Below are 23385 nucleotides of genomic sequence, written 5' to 3'. Positions count from 1 at the left end.
GTCTGTTCTCTACATCTGTGTCTCTATTTCTTCTTTGCAAATAAATTCATCTGTAAAATTCTGTCTAGATTGGTTCTCAATGCCCCCTCTGTCTTTGATATTCTGACCTCTCCTTATAGGTCACTGACTCAATCCCAGAAAAGTCAAACAACTGAAGAGGAACCTCTTTATACGGCTAGTTGAGAAGTTTACCAGAGCCTCTAAAACTGAGACTGAGATTATGGAGCAGAAAAACATAGAGGAAAATGTACTTTTTTGATTTCTAACTAGAAAATGAATGTTGCTAGGGTAGACACAACCAATGCATAAATGTTCAATCACAGTCCAATCTAAAATTCAAATCATAAACTGCCTTTCAGGTATGTAGAATTAAAAGCTAAAAAAAAACAACAATTTTCACACTAGACTCTCTATGACTTTGGAAAAGTAGCAGCAGAAGGAATAAAGAGCTGACCAAGAAATAAAATCATAGCAATTAACATTAGGACATTTGACTAGAAATAACACCATGACCAACTGGTCTAACTCTATCTATTGTCAGATGCTGAAATAGACCCCAAAGAGGGAAAATGACCTGCCCAAGGTGACACAATCAGAGTTGGGAGCAGAAATAGATTCTCATGACTCCTGGTTCATAGAACATAACCCATAATGCATTACTTCACTCCTGCAAACAATGAGATTCTATTCAGGTAACTAAGAACATAATTTCACTTATAACTACTGTCTCTAACTCCACCTCAAATAACAATAGCTGATTTATTTGATTTAAGGCAGACTAAAACTGTTTCCATCAAACTATAATAACCAATTCACTCTAGCAATAGAGACAAGTCTGTGAGAATTAATTGGGCATTATTCATCCTCGCTAATGAATCATCCCATGGAAAACAAGGATAATCAACAGTCTACCAAAGGCCAGAAGCTTGTTCTTACTCAAGTAAGATCTTCCCTGTTAAAGAACATTGGGTATCAGCTCTAAATAGTAAACAGGGTATACAGTTTCAGATTCCATGAAGTACAGCTTTAAATAGATTTGGTTTGGAAGTGGGACAGGGAACACACCGCAGTCAGTGGATCAACGTTGAAAGCCGAGAAAAACAATGAACACACTCATTAAGTGGGTACCTGTTGACACAGCTACCGTCAAGCCTAATTATTTATTTAAACTGTTATTCTTTCTTCATTACTGACACTGACATCAATTATTACCATAAGATTATTTTAAATTTCTGTAGTATGCTCTCAGAATATTTACTTTTCTATCATCCAAAGGCTATTTGAGAATATCCTTCTTTCCTCACCAAATCCACTTAAATAATTTAAAAAGATAGATGAATAGATAGATAGATAACAGATGACTGATAATAGATAGATGATAGATAATACATAGATGATAGATAGATATATATGAAATTCTTTTCTCAAGAGCAATTTTTCATAACCTTTCCAGCCTTGCTTAAACTCTTCTTTGTACATTCAAATGGGTTTCAGTGGGGAAGCAGGGGCATAGTTAACCACTTTTCAAAAAGTATTTTATTAATATTTAACAATTTGCATTTGGAGGAAAGTTAACATAAAAACTGTAGCTTCTAAATGAACAAATAGATCTCTGCCTAACAGAGCTATCAAAAATTATGCTATCACCTGTCTACAGTACATTCTTTTCTGATGTGTTATCCCTGAAAATACATGAAGTACATAAGAAAGGATATTTTTGCAGGGGCATTTTATGGACTAGAGAGAAACAAAAAGATGAGCAGGAGCCATTCCTATATTTTTGGCTACCATCTTATTTTTTTTAGTAACTCTTCTTGTAGAAACTAGTATAAAATCTAAACACCACATAGGGCATATAGGTCTGATCTGCTCATAGAAGAGTTTCACAGTCTATACGTTCCCTCACTGGCCTTGCTCATCCATGATCTCTTCTTATTTGATGTATATGGTGAGTGTTAGCTTTGAAAACCATATTAATGTGACACCAAAATTTTCACTCATTTCTAAACTGCAACTCCTGCAAATATGAGGCAGTACCAACAAACCTCAATTTGTTCAAAGCCCTGTGTAATTAAAATTATGTTTAAATTATTATATATAAAATAGATAACTAATAAGGACCTACTGTGTAGCACAGAGAATTCTACTCAGCACTCTGCAATGGCCTATATAGTAAGAGAATCTAAAAAAGAATAGATATATGTGTATGTATAATTTATTCACTTGGCTGTACACTTGAAATTAACAGAACATTGTAAATCAACTGGACTCTAACAAACTCAGGAAAAAAAAAGTACGTTCAAAATCATGTAAAGAAAATACCAAAGAGATAATAAAAATATTCATCAGAAGAAATGTTTACAGAACTTTAAATACTGATATCAAATCTTCCACAAAGGTTCTATCCTATAGGACCTGCAGTTAGGAGCACCATAGCGACTACTTCGCCTCTTTTTGGCTAAGACTTCCAGGAGATTACAGGGAACACAGCAGAGTTAGCTGGGAAGTACAGATTATCAACTGGTTATCTGCAGAAGAAAACACACATCTTGAAAATTTTAAAACTTTTTATGCTTTCTTAAACACATAAAACAAATTTTATGCTTTCTTCTTTTTATTTTAAACTGGTCTCCATTTTCTTGACAAACTCAAGAAGAATGAAATCTTCTGCCAAAGTTATAATTCATTTACACTGGTTCCCCAAGAGAGTGGAATGCAGGTACTATAGGTTCTGGGTTTCAAAAAGCTAACTCATTTCCTGTATTTTTAAGGATTTTGTTGTTGTGATAGCCTTCGATTATGTGCTTTAAAGATGTTTTGGGAGCAGGTAAGAGGCAGTGACAGACCCGTCTAGTAGTTTGACTCCTTCAGAGCCAGGTAACAGTGCAGCATAGTGTAGTGAAAAATGCACCCCATCAATGACCAGGAAACTAGAGAAAGCCCTCCTGCTACATAACATACTAGCTGGGGATATAAGAAGACACTAGATAAGAACATCCTTGGACATGGCATACTATAGACACTTTAATACTTCCATGTTACCAAAATACTTCTCTGCTTCAGGTAGGAAGCTTTAAAAAGCTGGAATTAAAAAGGAAATCAAAAGAAGGAAACATAAAAGGGGAAGCAGTTCACTGCCTTGGCCATTTTTCAGGTTTTGGTGTTCCTGGAATACCTTCGTATTTCTTCTGTTGGGAGTGAAATCTACCTTAAACTCTATTGGTTAAGATGCCTATTAGCACTTCATAAATGTGATGACACCAAGCCTCTCTTACCTTGGACAGCTCGTTCTTGGAATGATCAGTGGACACAAGGGTCAGCAAACTGTAACGGTAGTGTCTGTAAACAAAACAGGGAAAAGTTAGTCTTAGTTTGCAAACTCTATGTATTCATTAATAATCATAAACTCTTCTATCTATACAGCAGTTTCTGGTTTCACAAAACACTTTCACATTCATTATCTCATTTCAGTCCATGTCAACCTGCTAAAGAAGCAGGAAGAGATTATTCTACCACTTTATAGTGAGGAAACAAAAGCTCACAGAGGACAAGGAGGATAAGAAAGGAACTAACATCTCTCTCAGGGTTAAATTCACAAATGTGAATGGGTATTATTTTCCTCATTTTACAGATGCGAAAACTGAAGCTCAAAAAAGGTAGGTAACTTGCCCAGGACTGCACAGTACAATACATGGCAAGACGAGAGTTTGGACCCTCTGAGCGCTGCCTATTCAGCCAGCGGCCTTTCCTTTACATCCAGAATATTAGGCTGGGAAAACATGAGGACAGACAACTCATTGACTTGATCCACCAGACTTAGTGGAGAAGGAAATAATGAGATAAAACCAGTTATTTGATTGACATGAGGAAATGGGGAAAACACACAGGATTTAGAGCCAGTCAGACCTGTCTGCCCCTTACCAATGGCCTTAGGCAAGTTACTTAAACCCCAAGTGTAAATTTCCTTATGTGTAAATGAGACATATAATACCTACTTCATAGACAAAGATGAGTTAAACTTTTGGGGGGAAGATTTTCCTCCATTATTTCATATCTATAAGCATTGATGGCGTGGTCAACAAAATGGTATAAAAAAATTTCTTCCTATGAGCACATGCTTATATGATCAAAGAATAATGTTCTAAGCACACAAGGATAGAGGGTATCTCTGGGTTGGGTATTTCTTTGATTCATGTCTCTGGTTTTAAAATACCACAGTATTTATCTGTGTTAATCTACATGACTTCACCTACCAGCATCACAAAGAACTTTTGTTCCACGTGACAAAGCCTAAAAACTGAAGAATCATGTATCCCCTCAACCCAAAAAGCAAAAGAAACTGCTTTAGGGGAAAGCCTGCAGATTTATCACAGGTCAGTCTAAAGCTTGTGCCTGTATCATGCTTTAGGTTCAGAGAGATGGAGCTTCCAACAGGACTGCAAGAACAAGGGGTCAGTTTTAACACAGGGATAGATTTGTTGAGAAGTAAAGACTTTGGCCACCTCAAGCGAAGAGTTGACTCGTTGGAAAAGGCCCTGATGCTGGGAGGGATTGGGGGCAGGAGGAGAAGGGGCCAACAGAGGATGAGATGGCTGGATGGCATCACCGACTCGATGGGCATGAGTTTGAGCAAACTCCGGGAGTTTGTGATGGACAGGGAGGCCTGGCGTGCTGCGATTCATGGAGTCACAAGGAGTCAGACACGACTGAGTGACTGAACTGAACTGAACTGAACTGAACTGAAAGATCTCTCAGAAGTTTTACTGTTATATCCCATTTTAATATAGGAGCTTAAATCAGATGATTATGAATACAGCATGGTTGATATGATATTCTGCAAGAAATTCTTGCCATATGCTACCAAAATCAAAATATTAATCATCTGTAATACTATAGTTTATAGTTTGAAAAATATTTCATGATCATGTTATCTCAAATCATCCTTGACATAACCCCAGTGAAACTGTATTACCCCAATTTTACTGATCAGGAAGCCAAACTTCAAACATCACATGGTTAATATGAAACATATAAAAGTTTAACCTTGTATCTTGATCCCCAAAGGAGTAAGGACCCTTCCACTACATGATGCAGCCTCCCAATTAGGAACACTCTATTTGGAAGGAAAGGTAAAGTGAGCATATAACCAGTAGAAGTCTACTGTCAAGGGGCCAAAGCACATTTCGTACTGAGTCCTGTGCTGAGTCCTGCTTCACTAGCAAGTGAAAGGAGAGAGACTTCACATCTGTGGTCTAACCAGAAAGTGACACATTACTAAGCTGAGGCATAGGAGTGTTCGATGCAGGGTTACCATCAACACTTTCTCAGCTCTCCCCGGTGAAGTTTCAGAGATGTGACATCCTTGCGCAAGCTATCGAAACACAAGCCACAGAAACAATACAAGCCTGTACCACTGAATTTTCGTAAAGGGGTCTGCATCAGTAAGTTTCATCTCACACTGTAGAAGAGCGGAAACCTTCTAGCTAAGAAGTTCACCATCCTCTTCTCACACAGTTTGAGTGGCACGTGCCCTCAGGAACTTGAGTATTTTCTGATGCAGTGGAGTTCTCCCCTAGACCCATAAAGACATCTGGGACAATTGACAAATCCAACTCTAGCATCTTAGTAGTGAAGTCAGTTATCCTTGGCTGCCTCTGTGGATTTTATGACTGCTGACCCAAAACCTGGAGGGTTTGCATCCTTTGCCAAATCACCCATCCCATCACTCTCAAGAAAACCCTTCTCATTTCCAGAAGCAATTTCAAACAAAACAGAACAAAAAACTTGTATGATCAACCTCTAACTTAAAAAAAACTTTAACACATTAATTAGGATCAAAGCAAAACAAGAACCAACAAACCTAGAGCTGGGACTAGTATAAAATAATTGATCATTTCTACTGTAATTAGGGGAGAAACTGGAGAGAACAATGGAGCCAAAGGGGGGAAAAATAGAGTGAATGGAAAGAAAACTGATGAAGAATAAGGCAAAAAGAAGAGAGGAATGGGAGGTCAGGAGAAATGAAGAGAGAAGAGATATAAATAGATTTTTCCAACAACCATGGTAGCCTCTCTGGATCGACCACTCCACCCCTGGACAATTTTAGACAACATAACTCTAGCTGGTGATCTTGACATTATGAAGAAAAATTCCAATCAACTGGCATGAGAATCACTAAGGCCAATGTATATATACTAAGCCACATCAGTTGTGTCCAACTCTTTGTGACCCTATGGACTGTAGCCCACCAGGCTCCTCTGTCCATGGGATTCTCCAGGCAAGAATACTGGAGTGGGTTGCCATTTCCTCCTCCAGGGGATCTTCCCGACCCAGGGATCGAACCCATGCTTCCTATAGCTCCTGCATTGCAGGCAGATTCTTTACCGCTGAGCCACCAGGGAAGCTGAGGCCAATGTATAGACGCCCCTTAATATGTGATACTTCACAAGTGCTGTAGTGCAAACGAGCGGTCGACGGAGCCTTGTAAAAACGCTCTAAGTGAATAAACTGAAGTAAGTCTTCAGTCCTGTAATGCCAGACGTTTATTCTGAAAAAGGGGTGCTATCTTAAAAAGAACAGTAGACTAGGGACTGAGGATCTTGGTTCCGGTTTTAGTGCTACAATTTCCAAATCTTTTCAATTAAAAGTTCTATGAGATATACATTTTTCTGCTTCTCTTTCCATGAATCTTGACCATGGCTATCCCTAAACCACTGTGAAAAAGCCAAACATTATTTTGTCTAGACTTTGTGTATTTGGGTAAGTTTTATGAATTGATAAAAGTGGTGGTGAGACGATAATTTGTAAATTAAACAACATCGTAATCTTAAACATGATTATTGGGAAATCTGATCCCAAAAGTGATCGAAAAGTGAGATCAGGCCAAAGGTATTAAATGACAAACATGGAATGTCCTCCACTCCCAACATCAAATCCCACATGAAGAACATTTTTAAATGATACCCTAAGACACTTATCAAGAATACAACATACTCCGTGGCTTATGAACGATTTGGTTGTCTCATTAAAGTAATGTTTGCCAGTATTTAATTGCTTCCCTCCCTGATTTTAATTTCCTCAGCTGTCAGCGTCTATCAAAAACACTGAGATCTTCTGACATCCTGGCTGATTGTGTTGAAATTAATCAGATTTTTAAAAAGTAAATTGCTGTGGCCTAAAGGTAATGCTCATCTTCTTCATGTGATATTTATAAGGGTTCTATCAATGGAACTTATAATCTAGAAATTAAATCAGAGGCTTTAGGAATCCAAAGCAAAAATGTAAGTAGCTCACAAATTTCCAGCTCTGGACTTCAGACCAGTACTTTAAAAAATCCAATCAACAAGTGTTTATTGAACATACAGCACTTGGCAGCAGTCACTACTGGGTAAACGGACGGAAGGAAGACGTGTAGCTTAGAGGAGGAAATGGCAACCCACACCAGTACTCTTGCCAGGATAATCCCATGGACAGAGAAGTCCATGGGGTGGCAAACAGTCGGACAAGATTAAACAATTGAGCACACAAGACATGCGGCTGCCTCAGAAAGTTTAAGAAACAAGTGAAAATTAATTACTTAAGGTGACTTGACCTTGACAAAGTAGTTGACAATCTGGTCACTCAAAAAGTACATTTATTGTGTTTTCAGTTGTGACCAGATATATACATTATTCTTTCACATGAATTAATGATTTTATTCTTCACCTAATCCAATGAGGTGAAATAGTAATAGCTGCAACATCTCCATTTGGAAAGTGACAAAGCTTAGCCTCAGAGTGAAAAAGAGACTCTTTCCTAGATACCTGGTAATGGGGAAAGCTGGTTTGTGATCTAAATAAAATCAGACAATACAGCATAATCACTTTGAAATAATGAGAGAAAAAATTCTTTGCAAATCCTCCACACATAATTATTCAGTGCTAATTCTTCTCTAATATCTACCAGTAACAGTGGTTAAGATACTCACTGAGGAAACCCACAAGCCGTTCTTTAAGAAGTAAATGGATAGAAAAACACTTTGTAAAGTGTCCTACCATCATGAGATTATTTTTATGTATTTATGTCATTATTCCTACTTTGGAATATAGAAATATGCATTCATGCAGCAATTAGGTCCCAAACACTGGTTCTAAGGCCCCTAAACTAAACAGGGGAAAGAAAAAAAAAAACGGGCAAATTTTGCATGTATGCAATTCTGGGAAGCAGGGGTGGAGAAGCCAATGATAACACACAGAACTTAAAAGCTGGCTTTATAACCAAACATAATGAAACCCTAGTATGGGTCTTATATTTCCAGTGGACTCTAAGCTCTTACCAAGCCTTTAAGTGTCTCTCTTGCTATAAAGCTTTTCCTGACCCAAAATTGTTTGATGAAGCAGGCTTTGTAAAGACAACCATAATGCCTAGTTTCATATCTAGATTTCTAAAACTGACACCGGGGCTTCCCAGGTGGCTCGGCAGTAAACAAGCCGCCTACCAAGCAGGAGATGCAAGTTCTATCCTTGGGCTGCGGAGACCCCCTGGGGAAAAAAAAAAAATGGCAACCAACTCCAGTATTCTTGCTGTGAAATCTCGTGGACAGAGGAGCCTGATGGGTTATAGTCTGTGGAATCGCAAGAATGGGACATGACTGAGCAGCTAAACAACAACAAAACTACCACACTGTTTTATAACTTTTCCTCCGTTGTGTGTCTTGAAGAAAAAACTCTGTCTAACTCAGTTTCTTGAAACCAAATCCCAAATCCAGAATCTGATCCTTAGTAAGTACTAAAGAAAATGTTTACTGAATGACTGCATGAACAAATGATAAAAGTGTTTTATGTAACTCATAGCATTAAGTCAATATGCCACATAACAAGAGGTTAGTAAGTGTTGGGTGAATTTAAATTAATTGAACAGTTAATGTAATAAAAAAGTATATTGTGCAACTAAATGATTCTAGAAGCTACTAAGTGAGTGGTTCAGTGAAAAGTTAAGTAACCTGCAATGCCCAGGCATCATTAACCCAGGACAGGGGTGAAGAAATGTTTTTCACAGTAAGAATAATAAAGGCTGAAGATATGAAGATATGAATAAATGCAGGCAGGAGCTGAGAAAATTATTGTAGAGAAAAACAATGATTGTCAAGAAAACCATGCTAAGTGATACCAAATGAAAAACACAGAGGAAACAAATCTAGAGATAATGGGACTTCTTTTTAAGATTATAAGTATAAATAAAATCCAAACAGGGGAAAATAGAGAAAGAAAGAGAGTGGGGAAGGAGAGATCCTATTTTTTACTGTAAAAGCATTTTTTTTAATTATGAAAATATGATAACACATTTACAGGAGACTTGGAAAATACAGAACAAGGTTGCATATAGTACCACTATATATTATAATTATTTTTAGGTAGATTAATTAAGATTTTTAGTTGGAGTTTCAATATCAAGCTCTCAAAAATTAATAGAATGAATATACTGAGATCTGATAGAGTGCCCGATGAACTATGGATGGAGGTTTGTGACACTGTACAGGAGACAGGAATCAAGACCATCCCCAGGAAAAAGAAATTCAGAAAAGCAAAATGGCTGTCTGAGGAGGACTTACAAATAGCTGTGAAAAGAAGGGAAGCAAAAAGCAAAGGAGAAGAGGAAAGATATACCCATTTGAATGCAGAGTTCCAAAGAATTGCAAGGAGAGATAAGAAAGCCTTCCTCAGCGATCAATGCAAAGAAATAGAGGAAAACAATGGAATGGGAAAGACTAGAGATCTCCTTAAGAAAATTAGAGACACCAAGGGAACATTTCATGCAAGGATGGGCACAATAAAGGACAGAAATGGTAGGGACCTAACAGAAGCAGAAGATATTAAGAAGAGGTGGCAAGAATACACAGAAGAACTGTACAAAAAAGATCTTCACAACCCAGATAATCACAATGGTGTGAACACCCACCTAAAGCCAGACATCCTGGAATGTGAAATCAAGTTGGCCTTAGAAAGCATCACCACAAACAAAGCTAGTGGAGGTGATGGAACACCAGTTGAGCTATTTCAAATCCTGAAAGATGACGCTGTGAAAGTGCTGCACTCAATATGCCAGCAAATTTGGAAAACTCAGCAGTGGCCACAGGACTGGAAAAGGTCAGTTTTCATTCCAACCCCAAAGAAAGGCAATGCCAAAGAATGCTCAAACTACCATACAATTGTACTCATCTCACACACTAGTAAAGTAATGCTCAAAACTCTCCAAGTCAGGCTTCAGCAATACGTGAACCATGAACTTCCAGATGTTCAAGCTGGTTTTAGAAAAGGCAGAGGAACCAGAGATCAAATTGCCAACATCCTGTGGACCATCGAAAAAGCAAGGGAGTTCCAGAAAAACGTCTATTTCTGCCTTATTGACTATGCCAAAGCCTTTGACTGTGTGGATCACAATGAACTGTGGAATATTCTGAAAGAGATGGGAATACCAGACCACCTGACCTACCTCTTGAAAAACCTGTATGCAGGTCAAGAAGCAACAGTTAGAACTGGACATGGAACAACAGACTAGTTCCAAATAGGAAAAAGAGTACGTCAAGGCTGTATGTTGTCACCCTGCTTATTTAACTTTTATGCAGAGTACATCATGAGAAATGCTGGGTGAGAGGAAGCACAAGCTGGAATCAAGATTGCCGGGAGAAGTATCAATAACCTCAGATATGCAGATAACACCACCCTTATGGCAGAAAGTGAAGAAGAATTAAAGAGCCTCTTGATGAAAGTGAAAGAGGAGAGTGAAAGAGTTGGCTTAAAGCTCAACATTCAGAAAACTAAGATCATGGCATCTGGTCCCATCACTTCATGGCATAATGGGAAAACAGTGGAAACAGTGGCTGGCTTTATTTTGGGGGGCTCCAAAATCACTGCAGATGGTGACTGCAGCCATGAAATTAAAAGACACTTACTCCTTGGAAGTGAAGTTATGACCAACCTAGACAGCATATTAAAAAGCTGAGACATTACTTTGCAAACAAAGGTCCATCTAGTCAAGGCTATGGTTTTTCCAGGGTCATGTATGGATGTGAGGGTTGGACTGTGAAGAAAGCTGAGCACCGAAGAATTGATGCTTTTGAACTGTGGTGTTGGAGAAGACTCTTGAGAGTCCCTTGGACAGCAGTGAGATCCATCCAGTCCATCCTAAAGGAAATCAGTCCTGAATATTCATTGGAAGGACTGATGTTGAAGCTGAAACGCCAATACTTTGGCCACCTAATGCGAAGAGCTGACTCATTTGAAAAGACCCTGATGCTGGGAAAGATTTAGGGCAGGAGGAGAAGGGGATGACAGAGGATGAGATGGTTGGATGGCATCACCAACTCGATGGACATGGGTTTGGGTGGACTCCAGGAGTTGGTGATGGACAAGGAGGCCTGGCGTGCTGTGGTTCATGGGGTCACAAAGATTCGGACACGACTGAGTGACTGAACTAAACTGAACTGAGAAGTAGATATAGTAGATATGTTGAGAAGGATATAGTAGACCTGAAAAGCACTATGAACCAACTCAATATAATTAAGACTTATACAATAGTCACACGATAGTAGGATACAAAATCTATTCAAGTTTCCATAGACTATAGAAGGAGAGATTCTTGAAATAATGATTTCTAAAAAAGAAAAAAAAGTCATATGTAGGGGAAAAAATATCAAAGACAAAAGAGTTGAGATATGCATGTATACACATATACATATATATATATATAAGTATATAAACACACATCTGAAACTAACACAACACTGTAAATCAACTCTAACTCAACAAAAAAAGGGAAGTGAAAGTTACTTAGTCGTGTCCAACTCTTTGTAACTCCATGGACTATACAGTCCATGTAATTCTCCAGGCCAGAATACTGGAGTGGGTAGGCATTCCCTTCTCCAGGGGCTCTTCCCAACCCATAGATAGAACCCAGGTCTCCCACATTGCAGATGGACTGTTTACCAGCTGAGTCACAAGGGAAGCCTTTTTTAACATTGATCAACTTAAAAGAAATATCTATTAAACATGCTTTGTTTCAATAACTAAGCTAAACACTTCACATATCTTAATCCTTAAAAATTTTCTTAGAAATCATTATAGATCCATTTTGCATCTGAGTAAAGGAATGCTTAGAAGGAGTAAGTAACTGATGAAGTTCACACACCAAATAAGTTATGGTACTAGAATTCATATCCCAGCTTTTAGGGTCCCAAACACACTGTTCTCAGTATAATAACAAAGAAAAAAAGTGGGTTTAAAAAAGACTCTTAGAATTAGACTACATGATTGAAATCTAGAAAGTAATATGAAATAGGGAAGGAATAAAGAATTTGAGCATCCAAACCTTTTTAGAGACCAAGATACAAGCAGTAAGAAAAAGACTGAAGGAGGAACAAAGATGGATGGGGAATAAAAAGCTATCTTCGGGTATCTAAGTATGTGTCCTGTATAAATTATATGATACTTTTGAAAAATCTGCAATGCTAGAACTATTAGGGTTGAAACCATGTAAATTCAATTTCAGAACAATGCAAAGGAGATCGTTAAACATAAGCTGTCCAGTAGTAGAACCAATCGCCTCACAAAGAATTAGAAGTGTTCAAGTAGAGGCTAAGTGGCCATCTGCTAGGAAAGGCATGCATGACATCCTAATGCGAGGGAGTCAGCATTAGAAGACAGGCCAGTGCAGCTCTGGGTTTCAGAGACTTAGCTGAAAGATAAGCAACAGTTCAGATCACCAGATAAAAATCTGGAGAATGCCCTTTGAAGAAAAGATCTCTGGATAAAAATAACATCCATTCATACATCCATGAAGCTCCTATGATGCACTAACTGCAGGACAGACCCAAGCTCCAGAGGTTCCAAAAAGGAAGCACGAAACATTGTAAAGAGTAAGAACTGTTGCTAGGCAATTTTTGAGCCTAATATATGGCTAGGAAAAACCATAACTAGAAGTTCTCAAAAAGAAACAGAAAAGACTCAATGGTTTTCAGGTAACTACAGACAGGAAACATGAGTTTTGCAGAAAGAAAAAACAGTTACCAAAGCCCTTGGTTTAGGGAAGAGCTGATAAACAGGTGTAGGTATACTAAGTTCCTTCGGTCAGGTCCAACTCTTTGTGACTCTATGAACTGTAGCCCTCCAGGCTCCTCTGTCCATGGGATTCTCCAGGAAAGAATACTGGTGTGGGTTGCCACATCCAGCAATATCTTCCCAACCCAGGGACTGAACCCAGGTTTCCCGCATTGCAGATGCATTCTTTACCACTAGGACCACCAGGGGTGACAAGAGACCAAGTTTGGTCAGCCTTTGGGGTAATGAGAATCACGAGGGAAGAATCAGAAGGTTAGAAGACAAAGTTTAGTTCACAGAGTTCACAGGTGAGGGAAAATGATCATTGAATGAGAAGTAGGAAAAAAATGGCATATTGCAAAAGAATATCCAACTAATTTGAAGATGAGAGAACAATACATTTGAGAGTCTGCAAACCTCCTTTTATAGTTTGCCAAATTTACTCATTTTTATACACTGCAACTGATTTCAAACCCCAACATCCCTCAAAACTATTGTAAAACTGGAGAGGAAGATATTAAAGTGAAAATTCAATATCTAGGTCTGGTTCTACTGCGTCTCTTAGCATCCATCATGACAATTTCAAAACCTGACCAATTTTTATGGAAGAAAACAGATCACATAAAATATTAACATAAGCAAAAGCAAAATTAAGAGTGATTTTTGTTGGACAATGTCCCTCCTGCAGGGAGAGAGAGAAACTTTAATAGATAATTGAAGGTTGAGTTTGGTTGGCCAGAGAGATGACTTGTTGTGATATGAAAGATAATGGTTGTTTGTACAATTTCCTTTCCTATGACTTTTAACTAATAATCTAGGTGAAGAAAGAAATGGCTGCTTCAGCACAAACTCACTGATTCTATTTTCCCCACAAACTGGAATTCTAAACCAGAAAATGAATAAGCAACCAACTGCTCCCTCACCTCCTCTCCATTTGGCAAAGACAAAGCATGTTCTGATTACAGAGGCAGTGGTGGTGACTACTGAAATATTGAAAAGCAGAAGAGAGAGTGGTGAGTACAGAGTAGGGAAAATATGCAAAGGGTTTAACATGCAAAAAATAACAGAAATCTTCCTAAATATGTTCAATAATTATATATTTTGGTATCATTATATTCACAAAAGAACTTCACAAACATCTACCTTGAAATTTCTGAAACTGAAACAGGAAATCAAAAGAAAAAGGAGGAATGTACTGAGTTCTTGTCCCTGTTCCATCACTAACTGATGGGGCTGTCTTGGGTTGGTCTTTTCCAGCTCCTCTTTCTCATGAAATGCAAAGACTGGATTAGATCAGTGGCTCTCAGTGTGTGATCCATATACTTAGGAGTTAAACCCCTAAAGTAAAGGTCCTCCAGACCCTTCCAAGGGACTGAAAGTTCATTATTATGTTTTGAACCTTTTTCACTGTGTGTACATTTATACCAATGGTACAAAAGCAACGTGTGGGTTAAAATGACTGGAGTTTTAACATGAATCAAGGAAGTGTCACCAAAAGGTACTGAAAGTCGTACTTTTCATCACCAAGTACCCACAGTAAAGGGGGGCTTCAAGGGGACCACTTCACTTGAAACTGCCCTTAATGAATCAAAAACCCTTAATTTTATTAAATCTCAATCCTGAGGTTTTTATATCATCTTTGTAAGACTGACACATCTTTTTAATATTCTGTGTGAGACAGAGGAAGTATGCATGAAGCACTTCTGCTAAATCCCAAACTATAATGGTTGTCTCCAAGAAACTCACGTGCTTGACTGTTTGAATTGAGAAATGAACTAATGGCTCCTTGCTTGAAACACCATTTTTACTTGAAAGAATGGTCATTCAGACTTGGTCCTGTCATACATTTTCTCAAAACTAAACCAAAAAAAACATCATTTCAAGAAAAATAACTAACAAGCTTTATTGTCAATGATGAAATTCAAATGTTAAAGTGAAAATTAGAATTTTGAAAACCTTGCATCTACTATTTATATTATACATTTGACAACTTCCTAATACTTAAAATACTCTTGCTGATGAAATCAGAGGTGATATTAATGAACGTGATTATTTTAAAGTGCTAAAGAACAAAACATGTCAATATTTGGAAGATATGCACAACTCCATGAAACAAGTAATAAATGATGTTACAGAATCATAGGCGAAGATCAATTCAAAGCAAAAATAAGACCAATAGATTTTAATATAATTAGTTGTTTTAAAAAAAAGGCTTATTGATATGATTTCACATTTCACATTGCAATTAAACTTTAAGAAACTACCACTCATCATATATCGGCGTAGTATCAAAGAAAAAAATCCATGATTACCTCTTTTTTACTCCCTTTCTGTAAATTCTTTCAGGATTTTCCCCCAAAATTTTAATCAAAATACATATTGCAAAAAATTTAATGAAAAGACTCCAGTTGCCAATTTTTTCAGTAATTTTTTGTTTATTTTGGAAAACAAACTTATTTTCATACAAATAATTTTTATTAAAATATTGGCTTTAATTTCTATGTAATTAATTTCTATGATAATGTACAGCATTAGCTATGACTCCCATAAACCTCATTTTTAAGAGTGTAAATAGGTCCTGAAACTGAACCACTGTACTTGATGGGATTTGTCTACTCCCTTACTGCTTCATACTAATCATCTTTGGTTCCAAGCCTTTAGGGGACATTCGTGCAATATGCTAAGTCACTTCAGTCATGTCCAACGCTATGCAACCCTATGGACTGCCAGACTCCTCTGTCCATGGGATTCTCCAGGCACAGAGTGGCTCAGTTCTACATTCAGATCCTGCTATCTGTTTACCTTTATTAGCTGCCACATTAGTATTTAGAAACACTGAAGCGAAAGTCGCTCAGTCGGGTCCGACTCTTTGCGACCTGCGACCCCACGGACTATACAGTCCATAGAATTCTCCAGGCCAGAATACTAGAGTGGGTAGCCTTTCCCTTCTCCAGGGGATCTTTCCAACCCAGGGGTCGAACCCAGGTCTCCTGCATTACAGGCGGATTCTTTACCAGCTGAGCCACCAGGGAAGCCCAAGAATACTTGAGTGGATAGCCTATCCCTTCTCCAGAGGATCTTCCTGACCCAGGAATCGAACCAGGGTCTCCTGCATTGCAGGCAGATTCTTTACCTAATGAGCTATCAGTGTTTCTGAGCCCCAGAAACACTGAAACATGGACATAAAACTTCATCATGATTAGTGACTAATCAATGGATTAGTCAACAGATATTCACTGTGTGCTTCCCATGAGGGGAACACTGGTTAATATGCCACATAGATCAGAATCCAGACTCCATTACTCATCAAGGTATGCTCTCAGTCAAGATAGAAAATCTCTCTAAACCTGCTTCTTTAATGTAAAATGAGAATGACAATAGGACTCACTCAAGATTACTGTGTCACTACAGTGAAATGATCCATTGAAGAACTTAGTATACACAGTGCCTGCATATAGTAAAGACTCAGTAAATCTTACCAACTGTTATTATAATCAGGGTGTCTCTTACCATAACAGACTTATCATGAACACAAAAGAAATAAAAAGTTTAGCATAGATATCATCAAGGACTTAAAATCAACCCCAGTTACGAAAGCATTCGGCTCCACGGAAACACAGAAGCAGAAGTATCCAGAAGCAAATTGTTTCTCACTTCAAGAGCAAGAATCTGGGGAGTTCCCTGGTTGCCTAGTGGTTGGGAGTCCAGGCTTTCACTATCGTGGCCCGGGTTCAATTCTTGTTCAGGGAACTGAGATCCTGTAAGCCTCAGTGTGTAGTCAATAAATAAATAAACAAAATGTCATTCTGCTTTAAAAAAATAAAAAAGAACAAGAATCTGTCTTTGACCAGGAATGAATTCCAAGTTATAATAATGACCTAGCCACTGCATAATTCCCTAAACTATCTGTGGTCAAACAAGCAAGCAGCTCATAATCAGCATCATTCTTAGCACTGTAGTGACAAGACACGAGGGGAGTGAAGATTCAAACCAAGTTCCTGACCAGACAAAAGAGACTTTCACTTTTCCTTTGTTTGAGGAAAAGGTCTCTTTACTCCATTTGAAACCCAACAGGAGTGAGTTTGGGGAAAAATAAGGATGCTTGTCAATCTGAGGTCAGACCAAAAGTGAAAAAAGATGTCCTGATATTGCTAAGGATGGATTACAAGTAGAAGAGAGGAGGTCCTTGAGAAGTTTCTTTCTTTCTTTCTTTCTTTCTTTCTTTCTTTCTTTTTTTGGCTACGCCACATGGCATGCAGGATCTTCATTTCCCAACCATGGATTGAACTCCTGCCCCATGAGTGGAAGCAGGGAGGCTTAACCACTAGATTGCCAGGGAAGTCCCTAATAAGCTTTTTAAATAAAAAATATAATCTGGAGGAATAGACATATGCACATTTACCTACAAATTTTTATAAATGTATAAAGGAATAAAATCATTAAACTGGTTATACTGAAGAGGCCCAAATGTCATTTTTAAAGTAAAAAAAGACAGATCTTTATTTCACTTTATTTCATCAACTCTAAGTATAACAACTTATAGTGTCAATATCTTACTAGCCTGATAAGACTTTAACTGCTGACTTAATATAATGATGTAAGTTATGCTTCCAGAATAATGTATAGGAATGATCATGCCCCCTTAACAGCACTTGGATCTTCAATCAGGAAATTCAATTTTAGCTGCAAAACTATGTTTTGGCAAAAGTGCAATTGAACTCAGTGTACTTGTCACATTTCTAAATATACTCCAGTCACCATGACAACAAGGGAGACTGATGGATCGCTTAAAAGAGTACGGTATATTTAATTGTCAGCATTTTAAACTGACTCAGAAAAATGCTGTGTGATAGGTCTACTCACCATGGTTACTGCCGACTGAGTCCATAATAATAAAAGGTTCGCATACGTACATCGACAACGTGCACACAAAGAATAGCAGTCAGAAGGCCCTGTATTTCCAACCAGGCCAAGCACCAAACTTAAGTCTTTATAATAGACTTGTTCTCATTAAGGCGCCACTCATGGATCTCTCTCTCTCCCAGACAGGATCTGCATGTGCACCCAAGGCTATTAGAGCAAGTCTTAATCACATTCCAATGGGTTTGTTCCACTTCTTAGACTAAAGATAAAGACCCACGTAAAGTTATTTTCTCCTGGAACATAGCTGGAATAGGAAGGAGACTCTTCTTTCCTTGAATGTAGGTCTGTTCTCAAATGATAATCTTCTGGGACCCATTCATTCCCTAAATAACCATTCCCCAAGTTCCTCTCTTATGTCAGGCAGTCTTCCACAGGCTAGGGATATAGTGGCAACAGACAAGGTCCCCATGTTTAGAGAGCTGACATCCTAAGACAAGAGGAAGATAAAGATATCAACAAATAATCCTTTAAGAGAGTGAGATAATTCGATTGCCCGAGAGGAGAGCAGTCCTGGGTGTTCATCGGAAGGACTGATGTTGAAGCTGAAACTCCAATACTTTGGTCACCTGATACAAAGAGCTGACTCATTGGAAAAGACCCTGATGCTGGGAAAGACTGAGGGCAGGAGGAAAAGGGGACAACAGAGGATGAGATGGTTGGATGGCATCACCGACTCAATGGACATGAGTTTGGGTAAACTCCAGGAGTTGGTGATGGGCAGGGAGGCCTGGCGTGTTGTGGTTCATGGGGTCACAAAGAGTCAGACACGACCGAGCAACTGAACTGAACTGAACTGAATCCATTAGAGTATACTATAAGCAATGCCTCGTGCATAGTAAGCACTCATCAAGTGTGGAGAAAGGTCACTAGGGGAAATCATAAAAGTATAAAGACCATTTCAGAGACTCTATCGCCACCGTCAAGGTTATGACTGGTGACTTGGATTGGGTCACTGTTCTACTCATGCTTTCTATGGCACATGCTCAGTCTCTTAACCACCTGTTGCAAAAGAGGCGGTAAGAACCATCAGAATCAGGAAACATTCCAGAGGCAGAACGAACACACACTGGACAAGTATGCATATACTCAGAGCAAAAGTGGTAGGTGGTATCAAGTGGAGTTGGACACAGGCCCTGCAACAGAATAGGGAGTGTGCCCCAGGAGTCAGCAGGTCTGGGTGGGGCTTAAAATGTTTCATGTCTAGCCAGCTGAGAGGCTTGATGGTGATACTGTTGCTCAGAGAACCACACTTTGAGAACCAGGGTTCTAGGAGAGTCTGGAGGCAGGAACTCCAGTCGAGAAGGAGGCAATGTGAACATGTCTTAGGATAATGATTGATAGAATAGAAAAAAGGGAAAAAAGGAAGATGGGGGAATGGATTTCATGCTTTCTTTAATGACTTTGTTCACTCTATAGGTAGTTTCCATCTTTCTAACACAAAGCTCTTTCACAGCTAGTATTTCCCGTAGCCACAGTCTATCCCTATAACACAGGGTTAAGGAAAATGATTGTGGTGATAAATAATAAAAATAACAGTAGTAAACACAATGGAAGTGAAAGTGTTTGTCACTCAGTCATGTCTGACTCTTTGCTACCCCATGGACTGTAGGCTGCCAGGTTCCACTGCCCATGGAACTCTCCAGGCAAGAATACTAGAGTGAGCTGCCATTTGCCAGGGGATCTTCCCAACCCAGGGATCAAAACCAGTTTTCCTGCACTGCAGGCATATTCCTTACTGTCTGAGCCACCAGGAAAGCCCTTGAGAGCTTACTCTGTGCCAGGCACCTTATACCATGTGATATCTCCTGCACTGACAACAATCCTATTCTTGTTTCACAGAAGACAAAACTGAAACTCAGAGACATTATGTAGCTCGTGCAGAATCACTCCTGCGTCACCTGAATTCAAACACAAGAATACACCCTATAATCCATGACTGTCACCTCCATTCTGCCTACAAATTTAAATCCATAGGAGAATTAGATACCCATTTGGGGCATTCTATCCTCAAAGTCAGGTTTCTTTTCTAATCTAAGCTTCAAGATTCCAAGTAGCAAAGCTTGATCCAGGGACTCTAGTAGCATCAGAGTGAAGTGCCCAAGGTCAGGTGGCCAGTCTGGAGCAGCGTTGTGATTCATTTCATTTGCTCACAAAACAAGCATGGCTGGAGTGTTTCTGTGCTCACACTCACACTCCCATTACTACACACTTACTCCAGTGTTTTTCCATGCTCCAGGCTTACCCTCTCAACTACATTCTGCTTTGCCTTCCAACATTTTCTGCCCAGAAAGTAACAGGCTCTCTACACACTGACGTATTTTGAGTGAGGATGTGAGAAAGAGGCCCCTGTTTGTGAAGATACATTGTGAACGGTAGTGGATATTGACAAAGCATCAGCAGATAAGAAAGATGAGCATAGACAGTTCCCAGCCCAGGAAGTGGGTAAGAAATGAACCACAAGATCTTCCTTCTAGTCACCCACACTGTGCTTTCCCAGGATGATTCACAGGTATGGCTCCACGGACCTGACAAAGGGGACCGTCTTCAGGAAGATGAAAGGATGTTTTTATGTCTGCTCTCTCTCTTTTTTTATATGTTCCTTCTTGAGTAATAACTATTAATTGTGCTATGCGGGCAGTACAGAGATGAGTCTACCGGGAAACCAGCACAAATCCATCAAGTGCTTTTAGTCCGAGCTTTTTAGAAGCAATTGCTTACCGCATGTTCCCTGCTCTTTTCTCACAGCTAGAGTTAAAGTGGATTTTACCACATCATCACCCCAATGCCCTCCTCCCCCACCTCCAAAGGAAGACAGAAGATGGTGAGTGGTCTATCACCAGGAAAATCACAAGACCTGTGTGAGAAAACCAATTCATTTAGTGTTTGTCAAGCCTAAGGACTGGTTCCGAAAATAAGTCCTGCACCTTTATTAACACATGACAACCCTGTGAAGCAGATAGTGTCCAATTTGAACCGATGAGAAAATTTATGCTCAGAGATAATATGTTAGTTTTCTAGAGTCTAACAATTATAAAATAGCAAGCCAGGAAGTAAACACAGGTCTTCTAACTCCAAAGTCCGTACTTTTCCACTCACTTACCACCACCATATACGCACTTGTAAGGGAATCTGTTATCTTCTGTTCAGCAGAAGAATCAAAGCTTCAAATATTCTCAAGAAATAAGGCTGTATGTAACCAAAAAACCTCTTTCCGGAGGCCTTTATTAAGAATAGTGAGCAACAAAGCCATCGTAGATTCTGTAAGTCTCGCCTCTGACCAAGGGGCTTCCCTGGTAGGTTAAACGGTAAAGAATCTGCCTGCAATGCAGGAGACCAGGTTCAATCCTTGGTGCAGGAAGATGGCCTGGAGGAGGGCATGGCAACTCACTCCAGGATTCTTGCCTGAAGAATCCCATGGACAGAGGAGCGTAGTGGGCTACAGTCCACGGTGTCCCAAAGAGTCAGTTACGACTAAGCAACTAAGGCAACATGCCCTTAACTATGTCTGGATTCATGGATTAGGTGGAGTCTGAGCCATGCATAATGTAAAATCAAAAACCAAGGAGGCTCCTCCTGAATTTCCCAGCACAGGGCTCAGGCCAAATAACAACATAGCACAAAGCCTGCTCTTTCACCCAGCTCCAGGGCGTCTACTGAAGGAGGAAGGCTGAGGGAATGAATGCAATGGAAGATTGAGGGCCTGTAAGTCATGTGTTCACAGAGGCTCTGGCTTAGCATGAAGTAGGATAAAAGCTAAAAACCAGATGAAGATTTAATATAGTCCAAGCCTAAACTCATTTTTCATTATTCATTCTAGATCCTCCATAGCATGGGCAGTGATTAAAAAAAAGGATCAAACAAGAAGAAAAACAAGAATAATCCAGTCTTCAGGCCCTTAGATTTAATATCTGAACAAGGTGAGGATTAATTTGTGTAAGCAGCATCTTTTTCTGTCTCCCCCTCACCTAGGGGGATGGTGAGGTTAAGCATTTTGAAAAGATCCTTTATCATAAGCACAGCTGACAGCAACACCTGATGAGAATGGTAATTAAATCAAGAAGTAAAATAAATACTTGGATCAACGTTCTTTACTTTTGGTGACTGCCTTATAAAGGTGGGTATTTCTCTCTTCCAACCATAAATATAGGGTAGCTTCCTGAAGTTTTCTCTTCTTTGAAAGTTATTTTGCTGCTCACCAAATACCAGGCTAACTACCTTCTGTGTGTTAGTTAGTATGTGGTTTGGAGGGACAGGATGGTAAAAGAGAAAGGACACCATCCCTATTTTCAAAGAACTCAAAGTCTGGTACCTGAGGCCAAGCACAAAATGTTGTGATTTTTTTTTTTAAAGTCAGCAAGTTATGTTCTCAATTATGAAAATACCAAATGTCAGATTCTTCTCCAGTCCAAGCAATCATGTAAAATGAGCCAATTCTTCTGAATCAGACTTTTTTTAATGAAAATTATGACTCTTGAAGCTTTTCCCTTTAACGCCAACATTATTAGAACTCAGAGGAGAACACAAGGTCAATTCACTGTGCTTCATACTCTTCTCGGGTTCTAACCACTGTCCAATAGAAATACGATGTGAGCCACATATACAACTTAAACTTTTCTAGTCATTACATTTCAAAGAATATTGAAAATCAATTTATTTTACAAAAAGATACAAAATGTTATTCTTTGAACATGCGGCACCAGACATACTGCAAGTGTTCAATAGCCGCATGTGACTAGTGGTTGGTCATGTATGACATACATCTCCCACTTCTCCTCAACCTTCACCTCCAAGAAAGAAGTGAACAGTGAACAGAGGGAAACATTTGTGGGAGAAAGGTTTCAAGTTTTTACAATAGCTATTAAGACACTTGGACTCCCAACTCACCAGACCCAACTCACCCAATATTGCAAAGTATTCCTCTCAGCCTCATACCTGAAGACCAAGGACTGTAGATCACTGTGATGGCAAAGTCAGAAAGAGAAAATGCTCCATCTCATACGTGAGGATGAGGAAAACCAAATAGGACCCACATTACTACCCCTAAAATAGCAACTTAGCCACATGACCCATTGGGATACTGATATCATCTTATAGAGGGCCTGAGATTTTACCCTAAAGTCTTTCGTGGCTTGAATCAAGATTTGTTTTCCAACTCTAGTCATCAGTACTTCTCTTCCCAAACCCACTGTGCATCCTCTGAGAATAAGACAGGGTAGATAAAAATTCAGTAAATGTGTAATGCATCATGGCAGGAAGGGACCGAAAAGAGAAGTAAGAAACTCTTCACCTCTTCACCACTGCTGGTTTGAGTCCCTGAATATCAAAGATTCCATTGCCTTGTCAAATGCTGAAGAGCACTCCCTCTGGCAGATTTCCCCCAAGACAGGAG

At 39.1% G+C, this 23385-nt stretch overlaps 1 protein-coding gene across 11 annotated transcripts in view; it reads right to left on the bottom strand.

Annotated features, from left to right (window-relative positions):
- The window catches only part of LOC122675400 (LIM domain containing preferred translocation partner in lipoma), a 713437-nt gene that overhangs the window by 535082 nt on the left and 154970 nt on the right, over positions 1–23385 (bottom strand). For all 11 annotated transcript variants that reach the window (XM_043874070.1, XM_043874067.1, XM_043874069.1 and 8 more), the window contains one exon: positions 3276–3339. The gene's annotated coding sequence lies outside the window, so the exon portion shown is untranslated. The remainder of the gene's footprint in view (positions 1–3275; positions 3340–23385) is intronic.

This window comes from Cervus elaphus, chromosome 19 (genome assembly GCF_910594005.1).
Source record: "Cervus elaphus chromosome 19, mCerEla1.1, whole genome shotgun sequence".
NCBI classification, from domain to species: domain Eukaryota; kingdom Metazoa; phylum Chordata; class Mammalia; order Artiodactyla; family Cervidae; genus Cervus; species Cervus elaphus.
The sequence above is the reverse complement of the archived record's forward strand: the minus strand, read 5'-3'. Positions and strand labels throughout refer to the sequence as shown.